The following is a 9,093-nucleotide window of genomic DNA, read 5'->3' as shown; positions in this document are numbered from 1 at the left end:
AACAACGCTGAGCTCCACTGACAACAAAGAGGAGGATGTGCTAGGGAGTGGAAATTGGGAGGTAACCAACAATGTAGGCTGCACATACATTATCACTCAAGAACCCACTGAGATATTAGGATCCTTATTTTGTAGATCAGGAAACTAAAGCTCAGAGACGTAAAAAGTAAGTTACCCACTATCACACAGCAAGAAGTTGAGAAATTCTGTTTTCTTAGCCACCATGTAGATAGTTCTGAAATTTCAGTGTATGTAAAAAGCATTATAGAGTATAGTAAAAGCATAGATTCTCAAGGTACACACCCAGATATTCTGACTCAATAGCGTAACATAGGAGCCTTTATTCTTATTTTAACAAAGCTCAGCTAATTTGGATACAGATAGTCTATGAACTACATTTTGAGAAAGAGAGAATTGGATATCAATTAGAAGTGTGATTTAGAACAACAGAAAACAAGTCCCAGACTCATCATCTCCAAAAGCCATCTGTCTTTCTAGATATACCACCAGGTAAGCCCCTCAGCACAGCCTTCCTATAGTCTAAACAGGTCAGGCCCCAGCTACTGTCTAGAGGGTGCTTTCTAATTTAAGAAGGACGCAGAGAACACATTCAGGTAAAAACAGAGCGGTTCAAGAGGCATCTAACAGGTCTTCAAAGTAACTGCTGAATAATTTTGGAAGATTTATGGTTGAAGAGAGCCAGCACTTTGAGGTAGGGCAGGCAGGAAGCCACCGAAGACCTTCACATGGCTAGGTGTTCCATGTAGAGGATACTCGGAGGTAGGATCAATGGTTAGAAGTTATGAAGGGACGCTAGGCGTGGTGGCGCACGCTTGTAATCCCCGCGCTTGGGAGGCAGAGACAGGAGGATCACGCAGGTTCAAAGCCAGCCGCGCTGACCTAAGAAACCCTGTTTCCAAATAAGTAAAAAATGGGTCTGGGAGTGTAGCCCGGAGGTAGAATGGTTTCCAGGAACCCCAGTACCACCAAAAAAAAAAAAAAGAAAGAAAGAAAAAGAAAAAAGAAAGAAAAAAAAGTTATGGAGGGGCTCATTTTATTTCATTAGAAGAAAGAACAAACTAATAAACAATGTTGTGCCACAATGATAAGGGCTCAGTCTCACAAACCTCCTGGATTTATTCAAGCCAAGGATGGAGAGGTACCTATCACCAATATTGGAGAAGGGCGTCCTCTAAGGGGAGGAAGCCTGTGGAAGATGACTCCTAAGATGTGCTGTGATCCTCCGGTCACGTCCTCTGCAGACTGACTTATGTTCGTTTTTACCACAACCATTTCTGCTGAACACCTTGGAGTGCTGTTTAATTTCTAATGCATTTATATCCTATTTTTCCAAATCGATACAGAGTCTGACACTTCTTGGTATCTTCCTGGCATCTAACTTAAAACCATGCTCATCATAGGTATCTAATACAAAACTGTCAAAATAAAAAGAATGACCTAGAGTGATGGATAAGTACACCCGATGGCAACACTGGCCAAGATCGGTAGGAGATAGATTTTAGGACCTCTGCTCTGCTTTCTACCACTCTTCCTTCTCTGGGCACTGCGAATAATGGTATTTTTAATATGTTCTCTCTTTTCTGGCCATCATTGGCTGGACCAAAATAAACCTCCAATCCAAGCTTAGCCATGAAGATTGACACTAAGATATTAAGACATTCGTGTGAGGTGGCTGTACCTGCAACATGTGAATTCAGCAGCATGGCCTACTGAGAAAGAATGAGGCAAAAGAGAGCCAGGGTGAGTTCCTCGCCTTCATCTCCTTCCCATCCCTTCTGAATCTCATGTGTAAATATCCCCTTGTTCTCAGTGAGAAAGAACTATGTCTATAAATATCTTCCTTCCTTCTTTCCACCCACCCTTCCTTTTTTTTTTTTTTTTAGGTTGTATCAAAGTTGCCTTTAGTTGGTTTCATGTCATTTCAACTAGAATTTTGAATCCATAGCAGTTTGTCTCTGAGTTTGCTGTTGATACAACTAATGAGAATATCCCATGCTTTGATAACTTCAGGAAAAAAAAAAGAAAAGAAAACAGAGTTTGGAGATGCCAGTTGAATATATAGCACCTAGACCTGCTAGGTCTAGCCAGATATTTTGGAAGGTTTGAGATTGGAATATACTGCAGGCTGATTTTCTTATGCTCTAATTCCTAGTTTGTAGGAGCATCAAAGCCTCTGTGAAACCCCTACCCCACCCCCACCACCAGACCACAAGTGTTTTTGTTTTTTGCAGTACTGGGAATTGAACCTAGGGGCATTCCACCTACAAGCTACGCCACCACCACCCCCCCAGCCCTAATTTTTTTTTTTATTCTTTATTTGGAAATAAGGTCTCACTGAGTTGCAGAGGGCTTCACTAGCTGAGTCTGGCTATGAATCTATGATCCTCCTGTCTCAGCCTCCCAAGTACTGGGTTTACAAGCGTGCACCACCAAGCCTGGCTCACAAGTATTCTAGCCAGGCACAGAGGCACAGTCCTATGCTACCAATACTTTTAGGAGCCTGAGACAGGAGGACCTCAGGCTTGAAGCCAACCTCAGCAATTTAGTGAGACCTTCATCAACTTAGCAAGATCCTGTTTCAAAATAATGATAATAGTGATAATGATGATGATGATGATGATAATAATAATAATAAATAATAATAATAATAAATAATAATAATAATCACAAAGCGCTGGGGATGTGGCTCAGAGGTAGAATGCCCCTAAGTTCAATTTCCTAGTACTATATATATATGGAAATATCTTCTAGTGCAATGAAGTAAGACCAACACAATAACAGACAAGAGTATTTGGAAGTATCTACAACCCCATTATGCCACGAAGAGTTTTCCTACGCAATAGGTTGGATTTACATAAGGCAATGCCCCTGGAAGGTACAAAGCACCTTTCAAAAGCACATTTCTCAGTGAGTAGTCACCTGAACCTTTGTACTTCTGTTTTGTTGCAAAACTGTTTCCCAATATGTGTGCAGTTTTCGTACTTTTTTACCCCATGGGTTTTATTTATTTATTTATTTATTTAGCGGGTCTGGAAATGGAACCCAGGTGCATTCGACCTCCAAGCTACACCCCCTGCCCTATTTTTTGTTCTTTATTTTAAAACAGGGTCTCACTGAGTTGCAGAGGGCCTCACTAAGTAGCTGAGGCTGTCCGCAAACTGCTATCCTCCGGTCTCAGCCTCCTGAATGCTGGGATTACAAGTGTGTGCCACCATGTCCAGCTCCCCATGTTTTTTTTAAACAGAGCATGTGGACTGTGGCTTTGGAATACTTACTGAAAAATAATGCCTGCACACACTGGGGTGGTGCTTTATCAAAAGGTCTTATTTCAGTCTTGGGTAGAGGAGCAACCCTGGTTCTAAGAGAGGCAGGTGGAGACGGGGAAAGGGGAGCAGGCAAGGGAATCCTCAAAAATTGTATTTTTCTCTCCTGCAACCTAAATCAATTCTCTCTCTCTCTCTCTCTCTCTCTCTCTCTCTCTCTCTCTCTCTCTCTCTCTCCCTCCCTCCCTCCCTCCCTCCCTCCCTCCCTCTCTCTCTCTCTCCCTCCCTCTCCTTCTCCTCTCTCCTCCCTCCTCCTCCTCCTCCCTCCTCCTCCTCCTCCTCCTCCTCCTCCTCTCCTTTCCTCCCCCCCACCCCACTCTCCTTTTTTTTTCTTTCACAGAGCTGGTGATGGAACCTAGGGCCTTGCACATACTAGGCAAGTATTCTATCACTGAGCTACATCCCCAGTGCTGGATGTTTCTTATGTTGACCGAAGTTGGCAAATCATTAATACACATAAGATAAGAAAGAAGCCCTTCTTCCCCTGTACCCGTTCCTTAGAGTCCTGACCATCTACTTTGCCTGAGACATTTAGAGGCTCACACCTGTTGTCAACCCCTTACTGCCTTCTGATCCCTTTGTTTTCATCTCCCCGGGAACCATCTCTCCTATGGCAGTGCTCTTAGATTCCCTCAAAATAAGAATCATGTTTCAGCAATTTCATTCTATAACGAAGCAGCTTTGATCCTAAGTTTTTAAATGTCTAAATTACATATAAATATCCCTCATCTTCACCCAGATTTACCAGTTGCTCACATTTTGTATCATTGGCTTTGTTACTTATGATATATACTTATTTGCTGTTCTTTTTACATTAGACTATAGACACTTCACCTGCATAAACTTTAGCTTCTGTCCCCTAGTAACAAGGACATTATCATCATCGCAATTACTAGGCTCAACAAATTTAACATCGATTCGATATCATCCAACACAGAATTCAAGAAAAAAATTTTTTAATTGTCCCCTAAATGATTTTCATAAATTTTGAAAATCCAGAATACATGTATGGCAGTGGTGTCATATCTGGTAACTATCTACTTCTTATTCTTCTGTATACCTCTATTCTTTTTCTCCCTACATTTAGTCATTGGCATTCTTTTACAAAATACAAAAAGAGCCTTTTCTTTCTCCCATTTCCATCATTATTTTTGTCATGTTAAATGGACTCAGACGTATCCAGTGGGATCCCCTGTAACTGGGCTTTGGCATTATTTTGACCTACTCCCATTGGCCTTTGAGCATTTTCATACATTTTTGCATGTAGAATTCTAGGCTCATCGTGTGCTTTCCTGACTCAGAAGTAGAACCAGCAGTTTCTCCAAGGAACCTTAGTTCTTTTCAGTGAAGAATGAAGTTTAGAAACCAAGATCTGTCTGCTCAAGTACTCATTGCTACAGGATATCACTGTGTCTAGATCCTGTCAATGCACAGAGTTAAGAAATGCATTTTTTATTTTTTGGGAAATCATGAATTTATGTTGATACCGCCTGCTCAAACCCAGTACCATAGAAATCTTCCTCTCTTCCACCATTTCATATTTTCCCTCCTCCTGCAGTGAGAATTTTAATCTCCAAAAGATCTAAGATGGTCTCATTTCTATCTGCTTTAGTACACACAGGATAACCTCAATACTACTTGCTAATTCTACCTCTGTAGGTTTCTTTTTTTGTACAGAAAACACTAAATATTTTTAAAGTTTTTTTTCTAATCATAGACTATATCAAGGAAAAGTACATAAAATTTAGTCAAATTAATTCTATTTTCTGTGTAGGCTTGCTTTCTTATGTAGGTATACAATTTTGTGTGTGGGGGGGGGTATGGGGAATGGAATCCAGTGGCATTCTACCTCCAAGCTACACCCCCAGCCCTATTTTTTATTCTTTATTTTGAAACAGGGTCTCACTGAGTTGCAAAGGGCCTCACTAAGTAGCTGAGGCTATCCACGAACCCAGATCCTTTTGGGAGGCTCAGCCTCCCAAATGCTGGAATTACAAACATGCATTGCCACGACCAGCTTGTAGGTATACAATTTAATATGAAGTTAGGTTCATTCATGTGTTTGCATTAAATTTCAACATTTTTCCCTTTTATTATTTTGATTTAATTAATTTAAAATTTATATCCACACAAGTTATTTTTACCCCATTATGATGTATGAACACAATGCTCCAATAAAAAATAATAAAAATTTAAAAATTTAAAATTTATTATTGTTATTATTATCATTATCCTGCCTGAAGAGCTGTTCTGAGAATGAGATGAAAAGTTGTAAAAAACAAAGCCGGGCATGGTGGTGCACACTTGTAATCCCCGCACTTAGGAAGTTGCACAGGTTCAAAGCCAGCCTCAGCTACTTAGTGAGGCTCTCAGCATCTTAGTGAGACCCTGTTTCCAAATAAAATATTTATTTTATTTATTTTTTTGAAGTATATTTTTTATTTTTATGTACAGAAAATGACAGTGTACACTTAGCCCAGTTTGGTGGCAAGCTCTTTAGCCTTTGCCTTTTCCAGCTTGGCAATGCGAGACACAGATTTCAGACCCAGGACGTCGCCTCCCCAGTGACGGCAGAGCTCATCGTATCTGTCGTTGTAGTTGGTCCTGATAGCTTCCACCAGCTTGGCCAGGGCTCCTTTATCTTCCGAGTTAACCTGTGTGAAGGCAACAGTGGTGCACGTCTTCCTGTGGACCAGGCGCCCCAGCCTCGCCTTCCCCTTGATGATGCAGTAGGGGACCCCCATCTTGCGGCACAGGGCAGGCAGGAAGACAACCAGCTCGATGGGGTCCACGTCATGTGCGATCACCACCAGCTGCGCCTTCTTGTTCTCCACCAAGGTGGGGACAGTGTTGACGCCTGCTCAGAGGACTGGTGGCCTCTTGGTGGGGACGTCCCCTTTGCCGGCAGCTTTCTCCTCAGCCCCGGCCAACAGCCGCTGCTTCTTCTCCTGCTTCGTCTCGGGTCTGTACTTATGGGCAAGCTTGAGCAGCTGGGTAGCTGTTTGGCAGTCCAAGACCTGGGTGAACTGGTTGATTGCCAGAAGCACCTTGAGCCGCTTGTAGAGTATAGCCCTCTGTCGCTGCAGCCTGATGTAGCGGGGCCATTTGACAAAGCGGGTGAGGTCCCTCTTGGGCTGGATGTCCTGTCCAGTGCCAAAGTTCTTGGGCCTTTTCTTGAACAGCGGATTCACCACTTTCTTGGCCTCCTGCTTCTTCACGACCACAGGGGCGGGGGCCACCTTCTTCCCCTTGGCCTTCTTTCCTTTCAGCATCTTGGGCGGCTAGAGGAAAGAGAAAGGAAAGGGAATTGTGAGTCCAAATAAAATATTTTAAAAATAGGTCTAGGAGTATAGCCCGGAGGTAGAAAGCCCCTGGGTTCCACCCCCAGTACCACCAAAAAAAAAAAAAAAAAAAAAAAAAAAAAAGAAAAAGTTGTCAAAAAGAAGCAATACCCCATAATCTTCATCCAGGCAGTGAAAATAGATTTTTGGCATCTTGTTTTCAAAATGAATAGGAATGTGTTCCATTGCATTTATCAAACCCAGTCTCCTGGCCATGAAAGGCAAACATTCTACCACTGAGCTACATTCCCTTTTTTCTTTTCTTTTCCTTTTCTCTTTTCTCCAATAATTTAAGTTATATTTTTTCTAATTTTTCAGAATGTGGATCTTTGTTTCTCTCTTTGCATACATCTCCGATGTCAGTGTTATCAGTGCTCACCACTGGTACTTTGGTTGATATCTCCAGTTATCTCCTGGTGAGACGCATTCATTGTCTAGAAGGGTTTTCAAGAAGACCTCATGATTACATGTGTTCTGACTTCTTGCATGCTTAAAATTATTTGCTTATGGCCCGAATACTTAATGGACAGCTGGGCTAGATAACATTCCCTGTTTCTAAAAGTTGGACTGGAATCAATCCAAGTAGTTGGCAGTCACAATAGGATGCTATAAGTGTATGCATATGTGAAGGTTACCAAAAACAGGTTGGATATACATGAAAAAGTTAGCAGTGATTTTCTCTGGTTAATAGTTTCTTTTTTATGTTTTTCTGAATTTTTCAAATTATACTACTTGTCAGATTGGAAAGAATACAGTCTTTATTTATTTATTTTTTACTGGTGCACTATAGTCTCACATCATAACATGGATCATGTTGACAATGGCATATATTCACACAGTACTTGGTGCCTCCCACCTCCCCATTTCCTTTCCTCTCAATACTCAATACTGGGTGTCCAGGTTAGCATTGTTATATTCACATGTGTACACATGGTCACATATAGTTTTTCCATTAATGAACTTCAGCCTTCAGTCTTTTTTTGAAAAGCAAGATAGAGTCCAAAGTTTTCAAGATTTATTTTTAATATGTTGGTCTTAATCAATACTACAAGATAGTTTATACCAAAAAAAGAGAGCAGTGTGATCTAACTAGCGAGCTCTGGACAACCTACATTGATCTCAGTGTCCTGCCTGCACTGGGCATTCAATCATTGTGTGTTGATGAAGAAAACTAAAATGAGTCAGCTCCAAGCAGAGTCCTTTTGGGTGATGTTATTAACACATCTGAGTCAGGCTCCTGCCTGCAGAGTTGTTCTGAGAATGAGAGGCAGAGGTGTAGAGAAGTAGTAGTATGACATAATCTACATCCAGGGAAAGAAGGTGGATTATTAGAACCTTGTTCTCAAAATCCTGAAGAATATAAAAACAATATGGCTGGATGCCCAGTAAAAAGGGCTTGCAGCAGCCTATCAGAGCGTTACATTAAGAAAGTGAAGGGAAGAAGAGAAAGATGTCAGAGACAGAGCGGGTGGGGGTGGGGTAGACAAGCTAAGAGTGTAGAACCTATCATTAGAACCTATAATACTTAGGGCTTCGACTTGCATATAAGTAAAAGTGGAGGAAATCTATGCTTCAACATCTTAACTGTGATGCTGTTTCAATAAAAAGAAGCAAATTGAGTATATGCTATATACCTGCTTCTTTTAAGTAATCACTACAGGATAGTAAACTAATCACTAGTCTTATAATAGTCGTTCCTCCAATGGTGCTGACCATGAACCGCATCCCAGAGCAACTTAATCAGAATTTGAGTGGGAATGTTAGGCCTAGAATTAAAAATAACAAAACCCCAAGTGATTACAATGACTAGTCAGTTTTAAGAACCGCTGGCTCATGCATTAGGACTACCCTCCCATCTGCAACAATGGTCCCACTAACATCTCTTTCTCCTACAAAAATCTCCTGATGGGAGTACAAATTTTTTGCTTTCCTACTTACATCTTACCTGTCCTGATGATGTCCACAATGAAGATGGTGGCCATTTATGTAACTCAGTCCCATAGGGATAGCCTTGTGCTAGTAATCTCATTACACAGCTGAAAACAAGACTTAGAAACTACCCCTTCGACTCCAGTCACGTGAAAGTGTCAACCAATAGTGAGAATCTCCCTGAGCACGAAATCTGATGAGTGGAGGAGTCAGAGACATAACTTTAGGTGGGGAAAGAGAATGAGATTCAGGGGTATCTCAAAGGCAATTGCTTCTCTGATTTTCCTCTTTGGCCCAATGCAACTGAGGGAACCAGAAACAAAAATGGATTGGACTACTCATCATTTGAGAACTTTTGGTTATTTTTTTCTATACCATTTTTTTTTTGGTCCCCAGTTTCTGGAAGAGTAAAAATAACATCATTTCACAGTGTTGTAATATTGCACTTCAACTGCTGAGAAACCAATCAATAATCCCCA

At 41.2% G+C, this 9,093-nt stretch overlaps 1 pseudogene across 1 annotated transcript; it reads right to left on the bottom strand.

The window, feature by feature from the left end:
• Positions 1-5,815: 5,815 nt before the first annotated feature.
• LOC308269881 (large ribosomal subunit protein eL8-like) lies at positions 5,816-6,653 on the bottom strand (annotated as a pseudogene). Its single transcript has one exon. The product of its transcript is annotated as a large ribosomal subunit protein eL8-like (transcript).
• Between the last annotated feature and the right edge of the window lie 2,440 nt (positions 6,654-9,093).

This window comes from Muscardinus avellanarius, assembly GCF_963383645.1.
Source record: "Muscardinus avellanarius genome assembly, chromosome: 11".
Taxonomy (NCBI): Eukaryota; Metazoa; Chordata; class Mammalia; order Rodentia; family Gliridae; genus Muscardinus; species Muscardinus avellanarius.
Note: the sequence above shows the minus strand (reverse complement) of the source record. Positions and strands in the feature narration are given on the sequence as shown.